The 18548-nt window shown below is 35.4% G+C and overlaps 1 protein-coding gene across 16 annotated transcripts in view; it reads left to right on the forward strand.

Annotated features, from left to right (window-relative positions):
- The first annotated feature begins 5738 nt into the window (after window positions 1–5738).
- LOC147381900 (suppressor of mec-8 and unc-52 protein homolog 1-like) overlaps window positions 5739–18548 on the forward strand; it is a 58933-nt gene continuing 46123 nt past the window's right edge. For 15 of the 16 annotated variants that reach the window (XR_015174272.1, XR_015174273.1, XR_015174263.1 and 12 more), the window contains exons 1-3: window positions 5739–6122; window positions 6420–6444; window positions 7607–7692. The gene's annotated coding sequence lies outside the window, so the exon portion shown is untranslated. The remainder of the gene's footprint in view (window positions 6123–6419; window positions 6445–7606; window positions 7693–18548) is intronic. The other variant, XR_015174270.1, reaches the window with a different exon arrangement.

Genomic DNA, 18548 nt, shown 5'->3' on the forward strand with positions numbered 1-18548 from the left:
AAATTATAAATGGTTCCCTGCCGATCCAAAACCAAATTGATATCCTTACCAGATCAGGTCCTTATCACAAACCTTCCTTTTTAACTTTTACACGCATGCACACACCCACAAGCCATACCAACACTCACGCTATCACCTAGAGACATGTTCACATGTGCGCACACACACACATACATGTTCATACATACGTGGAAGGATAAAGTCTTAACATTTTTATCAGAAGATAAACATGACAACAACACTTTATCAAATACACTCTATCAAAACTTGAAGGTTAATATTGTCTTCGACGGTTTATGAGATGATTGTAGTCAATATCAAGATAGATCAAATGAAAATAAACGCTCCGACAGATGTAGCCTGGACCTTGTGCCATAGGTGACCTTTGATTTGAGGAAATTTGAACTTAGTGTTATTTGGATTCATGCATTTAATCTCTTCTCTGGTTGGAGTCCCCAGAATTTGATATAATGTTAGAAAAATCTCAATTAAGAGACAGCAAAATGTTAACTAAGAGCAGAAATAAAATGAACTATGCCAATTGCCAGTAAACCTTAATGACTTACCCCAGCTGATCAACACCGCTTTCTCCAGTAAAAAAAAAAATACCTAAATTGATATGCTCTCAGCTGACCTTGCTTTTTAGGTGAGATTTCCTGAACCTCAAATTTATGTGACAAATTTAAAAGTAAAGTTTATATAATGGCAATAAGACCAGTTATGTTTCATGGAGTATGTGGTTAACAGATAGTATTAGAAATTAACAAATCAGTGAAAATGTGGTTAATCGCATCTTATTCTCTGCATCCTTTCTATCTATTTTGAACCTCACAAGTAGATGTAATCAAAATACCTGACAAAAGGGATGATCCTTATCAAGGAAACTTCCACAGCGACTACGAAGCAGGTTGGAAATCAGGGGTCGAACTAAGCCTCTAAACGGTAGGGTCAACTAAAACTCCAATCGGGACTCAAATTGATGAAGAACAAATCGTTAAAACTTCAAGTTTTTAGGGATTTCAAAGAGATAAAGAGAATGAGAAGAAGATAAGAGAAAATGACGGAGAAAGTGACAGAGTTTTGAGCTTCTGATTTCACAGAGAGAGAGAATGAGAAGAAGAGAAGAGAAAATAACAGAGAAAGTGACAGAATTTTGAGCTTCTCTAAACTTCCCGCGAAAATTTTCGCCAATCGATTGATTTTGTGCGACATTTCTTAAGACCCCCTGTTTGCTCTACAGCTGCGAAAAACAAAATCCGCTACTATATTACAATTTTAAAAAAAATTGATAAACATAACTCATCACTAAATCGTAGTTTTTATTTAAAAAAATTGATTTTTTATAGTGGCGGATACAATAATCCGCTGCTATATTCAATTTTAAATTGAAGTTTTTATTTAAAAAATTTATTTTTTATAGTGGCGGATACAATAATCCGCTGCTATATTATAATTTTAAAAAAAAATTGTTAAAAAGAACTCATCACTAAAACGATGCTTTTATTTTAAAAAATTGATTTTTTTATAGTGGCGGATACAACAATCCGCTACTATATTTAATTTAAAAAAAAATAGATAAAGAGAACTCACTTGAATTGTTTTGATATTTTTAGAGGCGGATACAATAATCCGCTGCTAAATTCAATTTTAATAAAAATAGATGAAGAAATTTTGATATTTTTAGTGGCGGATATAATAATCCTCTGCTATATTCAATTTAAAAAAAAAAAAAAATAGATAAAGAAGAACTTACTATACCAAAAAAATTTTGATTTTTTAGTGGCGGATACATTAATCCGCTGCTATATTCAATTTAAAAAAATTGAAAAAATTTGATTTTTTTTAGTGGTGGATCTATTAATCCGCTGCTATGGTTAATTTAAAAAAAAAAATAAAAAAAATTGATTATTTTAGTGGCGGATATACTAATCCGCTACTATATTCAATTTAAAAAAAAATTTAATAAAAACAATGATTTTGTAGTGGCGGATATATTTTTCCGCTACTATATGGCTTGAATAAGCATAGGGTGAAATTTTTGGTATGCACGGTGTCCCTATAGCGGCGGATACAATTATCCACTACAAAAAAATGTATCTATAGTGACGGATAAAATTATCCACTGCAACAAATATATCTATAGAGGCGGATAAAATTATCCGCTGTTGTAAACTGCCACTGTACATAAAAAATGTTGTAGTGTATGAACTTGAAAAAAAAATTCGAAAACAGAAGTTATTTTCACTGTTGAATATTAATTTTAAGATTTTGAGTTAAGTGAAAGTTTGTTAGCCATCTATTTTGAAAACCTTGGATCAAGTCAAAAGAAATTAAATCCTTATTATTACTTTTTATCTGAGTTTTTTGATGAGATCTAGAGGATTGTAGTGTTAGATTGCTAATGTGTTTATCCTTTCGAGCAAATCAACCCCAAGTAAGGCTTAAAATGTTACTAACTTAGTAAGAAAAATATTTCCCTTTTGAATCTTAAAAATCGTGTCTTGCAAGGAGAAACATTTTGCTTACTAACTAAGTAAACATTATAAGCCTTACTAACTAAGTGAACATTACAAGCCTCACTTAGAGTTGTTTTACTCAAATCGATTACCACATGAGCATTCCAACACCACAACACTCTAGATTTCAATGAAAAACTCATATCCAAAAAAAAAAAAAAAAAAACAGAAAAGAGAACTTTGTTTTTTGGTTTGATTCAGGGATTTGAAATTGGACGGCTAACGAACTTCCACTTAACTCAAAAAATTAAAATTAAAATTTAATGTTAAAAATTACTTTTGTTTTTGAATTTGTTTTTTCAATATCATTGAACTTTGTCCTCTAGTATCTTGAAGCATCAGATCATTTTTTTGATGCCCCAAGGTGAGTCCAAGGACCCTTAGTAAGGGTGAAATACTTCCTAATTTAGTAAGGCTGGCTAATACTCTTTTCAAGAAAAATCAAGGCGCCACTTTAAGTGGCGGAGAATTGTTTAAAAAAATAAAATAAATTAAAAGTACTCAACTTGAACTGGCTGAACCTTTAAAAAAAGTAAAATTAAATAATGCTGGGTCACTTCAACTAGCGGAAAACCTTAAAAAAAATTAATAATAATAATAACAATAATTTGTGTGCTACTTCAACTGGCAGAATATCTTAAAAAATTTTAAAAAATAAATATCGTCACGTACATGAAAAAAAAATTTTGATAAATAATTTTCTATTTTGGTTTTCTCTTATTTATTTATAATTTTCCCAAAAAAAATTATTTTTTCAAAACCGTACATGTTATGTTATGAAAAATAATTTCAGTACATGTTGATCCGATATTTAAATAATCTTTCGCGAATAATTTGGTATCCCTAATCCCATACCCAGATGGTTGATATGAATGTTTACCATATGTGAGTCAAGCATGGAAGCCAAATAATCTACAGTTCTTGACTCGTGGTGTATCATCAGTGCAAGGTAATTTGATCAACAAAGGCAGTAATTAACCCACCTGTTTGCTTTGTCCTTGTGGTCCAAATGATACAACAAATGATCAAACCCAACGAAAGTACTCCAACAACTATTAATACAGATATCATCACAACGACTCGTTTCGTCTTCTTTTTGGAATCAACACGTACTGTTGTACCTGTCACTTTAATACAGTAAAATGTCTTATGAGTTTGTCTAAGGAAAACACTTTCGAAATACATGATCAGATGCTATAGGAAAGTCAAATACAAATTTATAAGAACTTTGAAAAAATTAACTTGAAAAAAAAAAAATTTCTGTTTAATTTGAATTATAAATTTGGGAGTTGATGATCATGTCGACAATAAATTTCAACGGACCTACCTCGAGATTCGTGAAATAAGATCGTAAATGATTTTATTGATTTTTGATTAAAAGTAGATACAGATCTCAGTGTTTCCTTTGATTAATAGTCAAATACAAAATAATGATGATGACGTATGTAGTTTTTCTTCTCTTCGAGCTTCCCGTTTATCGACTAAGAATGATACTTTGATGTTGGCTTTGTTTTGTGCTTGATCTTCTGTAGAGGCTTCTGTAAATCTTCTTCTCTCCGAGCTTCACACTTTATCGGTTGAGAATGTTTTCTTGACTTTTGGAAAAGAGCTTTATGCTTGATCTTCTCTTTAGTCGGAGTCCGAATCTTTGAAGAACTTTTACTTTGTCTCTAGAGGAGGGTTTGAGAGCTTCTTTTTCTTTAGAATGAGAGCTTCTATTTTCTGAGAGAAAGTAATCCAGATTCCTTCTCAATGAGAGAGGCTCTTGTATTTATAGACTTAAAGGTAATTTAACTTTCCAATTATACCCTCAACTTAAAGAGGTTTAATTGATTTATTTAAAGGTTAAATTTGTCCAAATCCAATTTTAAGGATTTAATGGATCATTATTGGGCCGAACTCATTTGTTTGGGTATAGGGCCCAATACTTAATGTGTGGATCACTTGATTTTTATATAGATCATGGGCTTTATCTGCGAAAACCCAAAACCCATGCTTGTAAAAGGCATGTTCCCATTTAATGGACCAAATTTGGATTTGTGGCCCATTAATAAAATTAGAGATTTTTTATTTATAAAATTTGTAAAGGCCCAATATTTAATATGGATCACTTGGATTTGCTGCATCATAGGCTTTATCTACGAAAACCTAAACCTAAACCATATGAGGCCTGTCCTGATTAACAGACCCCAAATTTAGATTTGTGAGCCCAATTTTGATTTGATAGGCTTTTTGTTAACTTAAAAGGTTACAGGGGCCCGTTTTAATTTTGATGCCTACAAATGCCCCCTCAAGGATGAGTTGACGACAATATAGTTGAAGGCAATGTATCCTTGATCTTGTTTGTGAGTAGATGAGTGCTTGAATTGAGAGATATTGGCCACGTGATTTCGTCCTGCAACCCTTCAATTATCAACAAACAAGTACCAATATATATATATATATATATATATTTTTTCGGGAACTTATTTGGTGGATTGTAAGATCTTGAGTTTGGAGTAGTTAGCAATGCAGAACTTCAACATACGACGCTTCCATAAATTAGAGGTTCACAAATTTTAACAATTCAAGAAAATATTTTCTAAATTTGCAAATATTTTCCAAAAACTTTTTCTAGAAAGCATCTTGAGAGAAAGCAAGCCCATGCAAAAAATCTTTGAGGCCAATTACTTCAACCCCAAAGTTTGATGTGCACTTGAGATGCATGGAATCAAAACAAACCAAATATCTCAACTCATATTTAGCTGTATGTATGATATCAAACTCCAAAATATCTCAGCTCAAAATTAATTGTACTTGAGATGCATGAGATAAAGACCTCATTTCTATGTTTTTTCATTCATACAATTGACAGGAGGCTTTTAACTTTTGAAAGATTGGGGTTATCCATCAAATATACGGTTGAAATGTTTGGAAAACATTAGTCTCAATTGGGCTATTACAATCTTGTACAATTGATGCTTTAACAATGATGACGTGGTCTCATATCTTCTCCCATTATTTTTCAATGGACTTGGGCTTTAGATGTATTGAACCATAAGGTGAGCTCAATGATTTAAGTAATATTTGACTCTTACTAAGTTAGTAAGCTTAGCTTAATATTCTTTTTTTTTTTTTTACGGTTTTATGCAAAACTTTTGAAGTATAATAATTAAAAACTGGGGTGTCAATAGAGGTTTTAACAAAACCAAAATCCAAATCTCTTTCTCTGTTTTATTCAAATCGTTCTTGAGAGTTTGTTTGATGAAGAACCAATGCTCTCTCCCTTGCCCTTGGCCGACCAACTTAAATTGCAGCACCGCGATGAACTGTTCCCCCATCTTCATAGATTTCGGCGATCCTTGATCATCTAGTCTCTCTCTCGAACCTTCCTTTCTTCTTTTTTCACGTCTCTGCCCCCAAAACCGTGTCCAAAAAGGACTCCTTCTTCCCCAAACCGATCAAACTAGTTTCGTGAAGTTCGTTCAATCATTCTCTAACATAAATAGCTGATTTCAAGAACGATTCATCTCCTATAAAAAGAGCACATGGCTGCTACTGATGATGGTTAATTCTTGAAGAAATTTGCAACGACAAATCGGTTCTTGGACTGCTATATACCCACTGGTACCCTCCTCTTCTTCTTCTTTCAATTTTTTTTTCTTTGAATAAATTTCAAAACAGGGGCTACAACCTCCATGTTAGGGATTCGTAGCCGGATTTTTAATATCAAACATCTATCTACAACTTGATTTCCGCTTCTGAGTTCTTCGTTTGAGAATGAAAGATAGCGAAACTCACATCCCTCAAGACACACACACACACACACACAGAAAGAGAGATTAAAAACCCTCTCTTAGATTTCATGGTTTCAACACCGATTCATCTATTTTTTTTTTTCGCTGAAATTTTTTTTATTTTCAGATTTTTGAGGAAGAAACATCAGTAGGTACGTCTTCTTACTACCACGTTTTATTTTTACCTTTTTATTCTTCTTGTCTTTGTTGATCAACTTCATCTCTTACATGGGCTTGAATATCGATCTAAAAGTCGAAGCTTCCTTTCATCAATCTGCAATCTTATAACAAGATCTGAGCTGTTTTTTATTTTTATTTTTTTATGTTCACTGTTAGTAAATTAGAATTTAAAAATAAATAAATAAATAAATAAATAATTCTCAGCCCCCCTTTTTTTCCTTCCAAGCCCTCTTCAAAAAAGTAGATTCTTCGCATCGCATGCTAGTGCTTTGTATGGTGGGGGCATCTCCATTGGAATAGTCTTAAGTGTCCATGCATTGTTGAGCCAACAGGGGCTGCCAATGTCTTTCCATGCATTTTTGCCAACGTCTTTATACCACCAAGAGCAGCCCTTTATGTTTTGAGATCTAAATTTTGAGATCTGAGTTTTATTTTATGTTGTTTCTGCTGCCACATGACTCATATGCACACGTGCACAAAATTCTGAATTTTAATCATATTCTCCACTTGTGGTTTGCTTTTGATTACTTCATTGATATCCTAAAAATTTTCAGACTTTTGAAAAGGAACTCATTATTCAACATCAAACCTTAACTTTGGACTTGGATTGTCAATATATCAAAATCTTTATAGACCCACGACCCTAATAAAATTTGGGGTCTTGTTGAGGTCACCAACCCATTAGGTTTCTTTAGTAAAAAAAATCCATGTAGATTTTGGAGGGAGTGGTCTTTTTGGACTCAATGAGTTTGATTCATTGTCTGAGTCATCATCATTGAGGGACAAGAAAATTCTTTTGTTGATTGATCAATTCAAGTCAAATAATATTGATTAATTTGACAAGAAACTTGATTCTACAGGTGATTTCTTTGCCTAATCTCTAATTTTTTTTAATTCAATGAAAACATCGTCTAGCCACCCATGACTCAGTAACTTCCACTAAAGTATAACAAACCCTCTTTTTTTTAAAGGTGTGTTGAACAATATGGATAGAGGTCTTGAGTATATATATAATATCCTTCTTGAATTGATTCCAACTTTGGTTACTTTGTCTCTTTTTCTCATTGGGTCTTTTTTTTTTTTTCAGAACTTGTGGATGAATAAATATTGAAATTTCTTTTTTTTTTCTTACAGATCCAAGACTATCAATAATATTGATACAACGATCTGATTCTTTTGAATCGATTGTAGCCTGGCTACAGCTTTGAAACCACAAGAAGGTATGGACCTTAGTCATTCCTTCCCTTTTTTTTTTTTTTGAACTTCATCTTCGCATATCTATTTTTTTATAGGAATTGTAGCAAAAATTACAAATCGGAAACTTATAACCCTTGGTAGCCAATTTCTGGAACATCTATTTGTTAATTTGCTTAGTGGTAGACAATGTTGACTTGTTCAAAAATATTGCGTGATAAACGATGTACACGTAAAAGAACCATGTGACGAACTATTTGTCCATCTAGTTAGCCAATCTTTAGCATAGCTGTTCATCATTAGTGTAATGTTTAAAAAAAAAAAAAAATAAAAAAAAAAAAAATAAAAAATGTTGACTAAGTCAACTAAAGTTGACTCAAGTCAAGTCAAGTAAATTATTGTTGACTAGTCAAACAACTTTGACTAAGTCAAATTGACTAAGATATTTTTAAGAAATTCTAAAAGAATTAGAATTTTGTAATATCTAGATATTTAAAATATCTAGATATTTTTTTTAAAATATCAAATAAAGATATTAGCTGATTTTTTAGTTGTTGTTTCATTTTCTTTACACAAAGAAAGAAGAGAAAAGTAAGAAGAAAAGAAGGAAGAGAAAGAAAGAAATTAAAGTTGTTTTGTAAATTTTTAACAACATGCATATTCTTTATACATATTTATATTATTGTTTTTATAATTTTAAAGCATGCTAGTATTTGTTATTTTGTTTAAAAAAAAGAATTATTACATGTTAGAAATTGATTTATACATGTTTATATGTAATTATACATACTAACAACAAAATACAGCAACTATGAAAGTTGCTATTTTTGTATTAAATTGACACCATGATTGTTGGATAGAATATAATAAAAAATGGTTGCTTTATACGTACGTTATACGTGTTTATACGTACGTTATACGTATTATACGTATTAAATATAAAATACAGCAACTATAAAAGTTGCTGTTTTTATATAATATATTACTATGTTTACTTTAGTTTCATGCTAAAAATATTTGTTAATTTATAAGTATTTTATAAGTACTTAATACGTATTTTATACGTATTTTGTACTTGTCAAAAAGAAAATACAGCAACTATATAAGTTGCTGTTTTTTTTTACACAATACATATTTTGTTCACATTTTTATAAACATACATGATTTTTGAATAAGTTAAACTGGTGGACAGTTTACTTTAATCATTTTAGTGATGGATTTCCAAGAAATGTTTCTAATTAAAAGTTGGGTAGAAAAGTAATTTATTAAAATAAATATGAGAACGAGTTCTCAATTGAATGTCGTGCTTTTAAAATATCCAGTTAGTGAGATGCTTCGGCGTATGCCGTATAAGACACGAAAAGGAGAGAAAATATGAAGTGATGCTTCAGTCATAGACTGTGTAAGACACGAATGAGTGAAATGCTTCGACTGAGGGTCGTGTAAGACACGAAAGAAAGAAAAAGAAAAGAGAGATAAGACTGTACATTTAAGAGTGGACTGGGTATTTAAAACACGTGTATGTTTTATTTTTCATTACGTTTTGAAAAGAAAATAAATACTTATATGTAGTATTTTAGTGATTTATTAAAGAGATTGTGAAAACCTATAAAGAATAACATGTTGTGATATTTCCGGAATGACGTGTTATTCTAGGATAACAGTTGCGTTGTTTGAGTTCTTATGTATTATGGGATGCATAAGAACACAAAATCACAACAGGAATCCGGGAGTTTCTTTTCTATCTTTAATAGAGAACAAGATGTAGATAGTTGTATGATTGATAGAGAATATCGAGGATCACATGCACGCCAGATTGGCATAGATGAAGATGGCTAGTTAATGATCATTAATAGTATAGAGTAGTCAAGAAAGAATGACCTACTTGATTTGGCCCGTTTCTTAAGGCCTTGGTCAACGGCCAACCTGAGCCGGAAAACAGTTACCCAAATTATGGCAAAGGCTGGCCATAGAATCAGGAACTAACGGTGGGGTTCCACACTGGTGAAGTATTGGAATAATCGTATTTTGACTGAGATGTTCACATCAGTCGTGACCCTCAACTCTCTATTATAGTACTCTATTATTTGATGTTATATTATGAACAATTGTTTTCTTCAGATTTTTTTAGTGTTTTAATTTCCTACTAAGTTTTATGACATCGGTGTTCAATTATTTTTAATTGTGTTAAATATCAAATATGCATGATTTATGAATTCTTAGAATGTTTAAACTGCATATGGGATGCTGTTATATAGAATTGTAAGATTCCCCTATTGGGTAACTCCCCTGTTACTCACCACTACGACATCACAAATTTCAGGCGCACCTGGTTTAGGTGATCCTTCCGAGGAGACTCAGTGCCAGGGCCTTATAGATGATCAGTCCAAGCTTCCAGGAGTGGAGCATGGGTATTACTAGTAATAAGTCTTAAACTAGAGTTAGGTTTAAGTCTTTAGCTATCGTTTTTGGTTATGTAATTATGAACACCATAGTATGACATTACTGTTTTATGTATATATGTCAAGTGTTTCTGATGTTTGAGGATACGTGTTTGTTCTGTTGAGCAATGATCAGGTATGACATATAGTTATATTATTTGTCATTTAAGTTTATGTATTGATTATCATGACATGGGTTTTATATCATGCCTCGGAATTCAACTTGGGAATCATGGGGATTCGGGTTGAGTTTTTGGGGCGTGACAATTAGTGCTTAGGAGGTGACAACACCAACTGGCTTGCAGAATCACGGGACGCAAGATTTGTATACACAGAAGAACCATGCGACGAAATATTTGCCCAGCTAGTTGGCCAATCTCTAACACAACTGTTCATTAGTAGAGCTTAAGAGGTGACGACATCAACTGGCTGACAAACGTCAACTGGCTTGCAGAATCACGGGACACAAGATTTATATATGCAGAAGAACCATGCGACGAACTATTTATCCAGTTAGTTGGCCAATCTCTAGCGCAGTTGTTTATCAGTAGAGCTTAAGAGGTGACGACGTCAACTGGCTGACAAACGTCAACTGGCTTGCAGAATCATGAGACACTAGATTTGTATACACAGAAGAATCATGCGACGAACTATTTGTTCAACTAGTTGGCCAATCTCTAGTGCAGTTGTTTATTAGTAGTGCTTAGGAGGTGATAACGCCAACTGGTTGACAAACGTCAACTGGCTAAAAGAATCACGAGGCTCCAGATTTGTATATGCAGTAGAACCATGTGACGAACTATTTGTACAGCTAGTTGGCCAATCTCTAACTCAATTGTTCATCAGTAGTGCTTAGAAGTGGACAACACTAACTGGTTGATAAACGTCAACTGACTTACAGAATCACGGGATGCAAGATCCGTATACGTAGAAGAACCATGCGACGACCTATTTATCTAGTTAGTTGGCTAATCTCTAAAGCAACTGTTCATCAGTAGCGCTTAAGAGTAGACAATGTCAACTGGCTAGAAAAATCACAGGACGCAAGCTTTGTATACGTCGAAGAACCATGCGACGAACTATTTGTCCAACCAGTTGGCTAATCTCTAAAGCAACTATTTATCAATAGTGTTTAGGAGTGGACAACGTCAACGGGTTGACAAACGTCAACTGGTTTACAGAATCATGAGATGCAAGATTTGTATATATAGAAGAACCATGCGATGAATTATTTTTCCAGTTAGTTGGCCAACCTGTAAAGTAACTATTTATTAGTAGTGCTTAGGAGTGGACAACGTCAATTGGCTGACAAACGTCAACTGGCTAGCAGTATCACAACGCCAACTGGCTAGAAAAAATCATGCGACGAATTATTTGTCCAGCCAGTTAGTCAACCTCTAATGCAATTGTTCATTAGTAGTGCTTAAGAGTGCACGTCAACTGACTAACAAACGTCAACTGACTAAAAGAACCATGTGACGAATTATTTGTATAGTCAGTTGGCCAAACTCTAGCGCCAAAGCATTATTGAGCATGATGATTCTTTTATTATTTTTTTTTACATTTTTTTTTGTTGTTGTGGTTGAACCTGAAGTAACTGTATAGGCTGCCTACGTACCCAAAATAGGATCAAACCATAACGTAGTTCAGATGGATAATGCCATAAGTTTTGCCTAGATTGCCCTCTCGGGTCTTCAATCTAGCGAACTCAAATTCTTTTTTTTTTCCGGACAATTTACAGTTTTAACTCATGTGGGTCAAGAGTATCATGTAGTTTAAACTCATACGATAATTAGTGTTGTCAAATAGTTTAGGCTCGTGCTGGGGAGCATTGTCAAACAGTTTAGGCTTGTGATGGGGAGCAACATTCTTTTAAACATAGTATCTTTTGAGGAATTTGCCATTGATTAAACCAAGACGTAATCCTTCCGGTGTTTTAAGAAGGTATGCACCATTAGTATATACTTCTTTCACTACATGAGGCCCATCCCATTTTGGATCAAACTTCTTTTCAGAACGGTGTGAGAGGATGATTGGTCGTTGTACAGTGAGAACTAAATCGCCAACTTGAAAAGAACGTGGTCAAACTTTCTTATTGAATGCACGTGACAAACGGGTTTGGTAACATTCTAGCAGTTGTTGTGCTTCCAATCTCTTTTCGTCAAATGCTTCAAGTTCAGCCAGACGTAACTTAGCATTCTCATCGTAGGTCAGACCTTCTTGGATCGCAATCCTTAGGGAAGGTATCTGACGTTCCAAAGGGAGAATAGCTTTAACTCCATAAACTAATGAGTAAGGTGTGGCTTGTGTGGAGGTGCGGTATGAGGTTCTATATGCCCATAATGCTTCCCCAATTCGTTCATGCCAATCCTTTTTCGATTTTGAAACCACCTTTTCAAGAAGCTTACAAAGAGTTTTGTTAAATGCTTCGGCGAGTCCATTTGCTGCAGCGTTGTACATTGTAAAACATCTATGCTTAATGTTAAACTTCATGCAGAATTGATCCATCAGCGTATTGCTAAAAGATTTTCCATTATCTGTCATGACATATCGTGGAATGCCGTAACGGAAGACAATATTATTTTTGATGAAGTCGACTACCGTTTCTTTCTTAACCTTTCGAAGGGGAACTGCTTCAGCCCACTTAGAAAAGTAATCAGTTGCAGTAAGGATATAAAGATGTCTTGAATATTTTGGGAGTGGTTTAATGACATCAAGTCCCCACCCGTCAAAGGGCCAAGATGCGATTGTAGGATGCAATGGCTCTGGTGGTTGACGAATGTAATCCCCATGCAATTGGCAAGTTTTACACCTTTTTGCATGGTTTAAAGAATCTTTTACCATAGTAGGCCAGTATAATCCCATCATCTTCAGAGTATGATGGAGTTTCGTTCCTGACTGGTGTGAATCGCACACTTTAGAGTGTGCTTCTTCTAAAGCATCTCAGATTTCATCATCTCCAAGACATCTCATTAAGATATCGTCGAAAGAGCGACGATATAACTTATCATTGAAATATAAAAATCGAGGTGCCCTACGACGTATTTCGATTTTGTGTTTTAGATCGTCTGGCAGCTTTCCATGCTGTAGATAGTCGATAAGTGGCTATCTCCAATCTTTGACTTCGACTATTTCGACGGTGTTTGCTTCGTGCGATTCGGAATTTGCCTCTATCAAAAGAGGTAGTACCCACCTATGACAGATAGGGATACTCATTGTCTTTCCTTCTAGTATAGTCAAACTTGTAGCAAGACTAGTTAAAGCGTCAGCCTACTTGTTTTCTGCTCTTGGTATGTGCTTGATGATGACGTCTTCAAACTGACTTAGAAGTTGTGTAGCATACTGGTAATAAGGTACTAACTCATGTTTTCGAACGTCATACTTTGTTGAGAGTTAGTTGATGACAAGCTGTGAGTCCCCATATACATAGAGTTGGTGTAACTTCATCTCTACCCGAGTTCTAAACCAATGATTAGAGATTGGTATTCTGTAACATTGTTTGAATATAATTTCGCCAAGGCAAATGAAAATGGCAATACCTCATTTTGTGGCGTGATAAAAATTACACCTGCCCCTGCTCCATCTCTTCTAGCTGCGCCATCAAAGAACATTCTTCAAGCTGGAAGCACATCAATAGAAAATACTTCTTTGCCAGGCAAGTCGTGAGACAATTCCCATTCAACTGAAATAGGATGATCAACAAGAAAGTCGACTGATACTTGCCATTTTATAGTCTTTTGAGGGATGTAAATAATCTTGAATTCTGATAAGAGAAGGGCCCATTTAGCTAGTCTACCCGACAAAACTGGCCTTGTTATGATGTACTTGAGTGGATCAGCTCGCGCAGTGAGTCGAACTGTGTACGATAACATGTAATGTCGAAGTTTCTTTGTGGTAAAGATGAGTTCTAAACATGTCTTCTCGATGGGTGAATATTTTACTTCTGCTCCAATAAGAGTTCGACTCAAATAGTAGAGTACACCTTCTTTTCCTTCGGCATTTTCTTGAGCCAACAATGCTCCTAGTGACATTTCTTGCACACTAATATAGAGAATCAGTGGCTTCTCGGGAATTGGTGCAAAAAGAATAAGAGGCTTGAGAAGATACTCCTTGATACTTTTCAGAGCGTTCTCACAAGCTTCATCCCATTCAAATGATGTATATTTCTTCATCAATCAACTGAAGGGATGACAACACCCAGCTAAGTTTGAGATGAATCTACGAATGTAGGCAAGTCGACCTTGTTAACTTTTGAGTTCATGAATGTTCTTTGGTACTGGCATTTTTTGGATGGCTTCAATCTTGTTTCGATCGATTTCAATACCACGATGCCGAACCACGAATCCCAAAAATTTGCCCGAGGTAACTCTAAAAACACATTTTAATGGATTCATCTTGAGCTGATACCGTCGCAATCTGCCGAAGGTATCACGTAGATGTTGTAAGTGATCTTCTATTTTCTTGGATTTTACTACTAGGTCGTCAATATAACATTCCACCTTGTCATGTAGCATATCATCAAAGATCTTTTGCATAGCTCGTTGGTAAATGGCACCAGCATTCTTAAGTCCGAAAGGCATAACTTTGTAACAATATATACCTTTCGGGGTACGAAAGGCTATGAGCTCTTCGTCTTTTGTCGACATTCGAATTTGATTGTAACTAGAAGATCCATCCATGAAAGATAAAGCTTCATGTCCTGTAGTCGCATCAACCATAAGTTCTATGATTGGGAGCGAAAAATCATCTTTTGGACAGGCATTAATCAAGTTGCGAAAATCGACACATACTCGAATCTGTCCATTATTCTTTCTTACTAGAACTATGTTGAAAATTCAAGTCGGATATTTTACTTCTCGAATGAAGCTAGCTTCGATCAATTTGTTGACTTCTGTCTCAATTTGTGGTACCAATTCTGGTCAAAAAAGGCGTTGTGCCTATTTTATTGGACGAACTCCGTGTTTAACTGCGAGCTGATGAACAACGATCTTCGGGGCAAGTCTTGGCATTTCTTTGTAAGTCCAAGCAAAGACATCTTTGTATTCTTGTAACAACTTGAGGTACTCGAATTCTTCATGCTGGTTTAGAAGAGTACTGACGAACGTAGGTCGTGACTCTTCAATTGTCTAAAGATTTATTTCTTTCAAGTCGTCGACAGTGGCTTGTCCGCCTTCTTCAAAGATCGGTGGAACATTTTCGAGTTCTTCATCTGACAACGTAGAATCTTCTTCAGGGAATTCTTCAATGGTAATGCGATTTACATAAGCAATATCTTCAGAATTATCTATCCCCATAGTTGAAGTTTGACTGTCGCTCTTTTGATTTGTAAGGACAATAGTACGTCGCTTCACAACTAATGTATCTAATATTGAGACTTCTAAAGCTGCTTGTCTTTTCATGCGAGACGGAATAGTGCTATACAAGCCACTACTATCTTTATGCTCAACATGTTTATTTCTTTGCTTAGGTCGACATCGTGATTTTCTTCGACCAAGTCTAGATAGAGCAGATGCACGAGATTTATGAATTTGAACATCATGGTGATCATTTAAAGCACCCAATCCATCAAATACCGACGTGGTCGAGATGTGGCCACCAATTCGATCAAAGACCAATGTTCGTGGAACTGGTGTTTTTACAGACTCATCAATGACTTCTACTGTAGTATGTTGTGAAGAAGCTGTTTTCATCTTAGAAATTTTGATTGGAGCTTCTAGCGTATACCCTAGCCTCGCTCGTGTTCTCCAGCTCGAACGAGTTTGACTTGTGTTGCAGTTAAACCAGGAATTTGATTAGTTGGTAGTAATTCACCCAATCGTACGGGTTCACATTTTCTGTAACCGGTAATTTCGATTAACTTTGAAGTTTTAGGACCAAACCAACTTTTAGATTCAACCTTCGCGATGTTGTTCGTGATTGATGTAGCTGGGATTATACTTTTCATGGGTGTCCTTACGACGTAAGATTTCTGAAGTGGTGTAACTGGTAGGGTTAACTCTTCTTTCAGTATTTTCAATTCGACTTTAGAGATAGAAGACTTGGTCTTTGAAGAAATCTCTTCGAAAGGTGATTGTCTCGGCTTTCGTTGCGATTGTGGCACGTAGCGAAGCATTGGGGTTGGCAACACAACTGTGGATGACGCGTCCACTATCAATTGACTAACCTTGATCCGTTGAGTTTTTGGTTCTTGTTTCTTTACTTGTTCTTTCTGAAGTTGAAGACCAAGAGAAATTTTCTCGGCATCATTCATAGTATGTTTTCCTTTGTCAGGTTTTTGCTTACTAGAAGGGGGTATCGAAACTAGAAGTGCTTCTTGAATGACGTCGCCTCCAAAAGAAAATTTTGCATCAGCAAAATACGTTTCTGCCTTGTCAAACGGTTGCTCTTCGGCTACTACATAACTCTGCACACCATCTTGGTAATACTTGAAGTATTGATGTAACGTGGATGGTACTACTCCAGTTTCATGTAACCACGGTCGACCGAGAAGTAAGTGATATGAAGTTTTACAATCAATCACGTGGAAGAGCGCTGTTGACTCCAACTTTGCGATGGAGAGCTTGACTTTTATCATGCCGATAGCTCTTTGACCACCTAAGTTGAAGCCTTGGATCATCAACTTACTGCAAGCAAGTTGATCCGACGAGATCCCAACTTGTTTCATAATACGAATTGGTATGTTGTTGACCGCAGAACCACAATCCAAGAGGATTCTTTGAACTTTATTCTCCCTTACATAACTTGTGACGTAAAAAGGCCTATTGTGAGGTCGAGACCCCAATTGGAGATCCTCATCAGTGAAGGTAATTGTGGCCATGCACATACTGTCTTGTTGTGGATCTATGTCAGGTTGAACTTTTTATTTTGATTCAGTTGAGCTTTACTATGAAGTAAGCTGAACTTTTTGGAATTTACTAGACAAATCCAAGTCAACCTGCGAATCTTCTATTTTCGAGGTGCTATTGTCTTTCTCAAGTCGTTGATTTCCATCATTGAAAGTAGTAGGATTTTTTTTTAGACCTATCATCAATATTATCTTCTAGCACTTTCGCTTCCACTTGATGACATGACACCGTGCAGACTTCCTTCAAGAGCTTCTTGGGTAAGAATTCTAGAAGAGTAATCGGCATACGGGGCGGTTGGGCAGAACTTGGAAAGCCTTCTTCTTTGTTGCTCTCTCTCGTTTCTTTGACCCTGTACTTGATTTTGACTTTCTTCTCTTTCTCTTTGACTTCGAAATAGAAGGAGTTGGTACATATGTAGGGCGCCTTTTTCGACGAGTGACAACTGTCCACCCTTCGTCATCAATTGAAGTAGACTCTGAGATGTCTGACTTTGAATTTGAAGTCGAATGAGATTGTGGTCCTTGTTAAAGTGAAATGGGAAATGTGATGATTTTTCTTTGATTTGGCTTGCCCCTAGCGTGGGATAGGCCTTTTCAACATCAGAATGTACAGATATGAGTTGTGATAGTTTAGGTAAAACTTTGGTGATTTGAGGAAATGGAGTCTGCATAGCATACATATTTGCTAAGAGTATTGGATCAAAAGATCTAAAAGTGACAGAGGTCATGTTGGAAGTAGCAACATTTTCAATACAATCAAGTTCAATTTTTCCTTAACGTGCCAAATCCATAATCTTCTCTTTGAAGATGAAGCATTTTTCAATCGGGTGACTAATCACCCTATGATATCGACAATATTTTGGATCATTGTTACGACCTGCTTCCTCGGGTCGTTTGGGCACTGGAAGTTCAATGAGTATTAATTTTAGCAACTCTTCGAACATGCCCAGGACGTCAGCATCAGGAAAATGGTACTCTTTTGCCTCAAGCTATTTGAGAGTTTTCCAAACTTTTCCTTTTTCTTGTGTTGAATCAGCTCGTGGCTGATCTTCTCTTCTTTTACTTGTGATCTTGACAGGTTTGCTGGTGATGGTAGACAAGACTTCTTTAGTTTTGAAGGACTTGCCATCCTTCTTTTCTTGTCTTCGAGGCTCGCTTGGTCGTGGAGTCTGATGAACAGCTATACTCTGCTCCATGTCGTGGGCTCGAGTAGCTAGCTCTTCGAAAGTATGTGGTTTAATTCCTTTCAAGATGTAAAGGAGTTGTCAGTGCATCCCTTAAATACACATTTCGATAGCAGAAGATTGAGAAAGTCGATCCATGTAGTTGATGGAAAGATTTCTCCAGCGTTCAATGTACTCAATAACCGGTTCATCATTCCTTTGTTTGATGACAGCAAGCTCTACTATACTCACCGTTCTTCTAGTACTGTAGAAGCGACCGAGGAACACTTTTTCAAGTTGATCCCAACTATCTATTGAGTTGGGTTCCAAATCGGTGTACCAATCAAACGCATTGCCGCGGAGGGAGCGAACAAATTATTTCACCATGAAGTCACCGAATGTACCGGCGTTGTTGCAAGTTTCAATGAAATGGG

This window comes from Akebia trifoliata, unplaced genomic scaffold, assembly GCF_017979445.1.
Source record: "Akebia trifoliata isolate Shusen 1 unplaced genomic scaffold, ASM1797944v1 Contig00147, whole genome shotgun sequence".
Taxonomy (NCBI): domain Eukaryota; kingdom Viridiplantae; phylum Streptophyta; class Magnoliopsida; order Ranunculales; family Lardizabalaceae; genus Akebia; species Akebia trifoliata.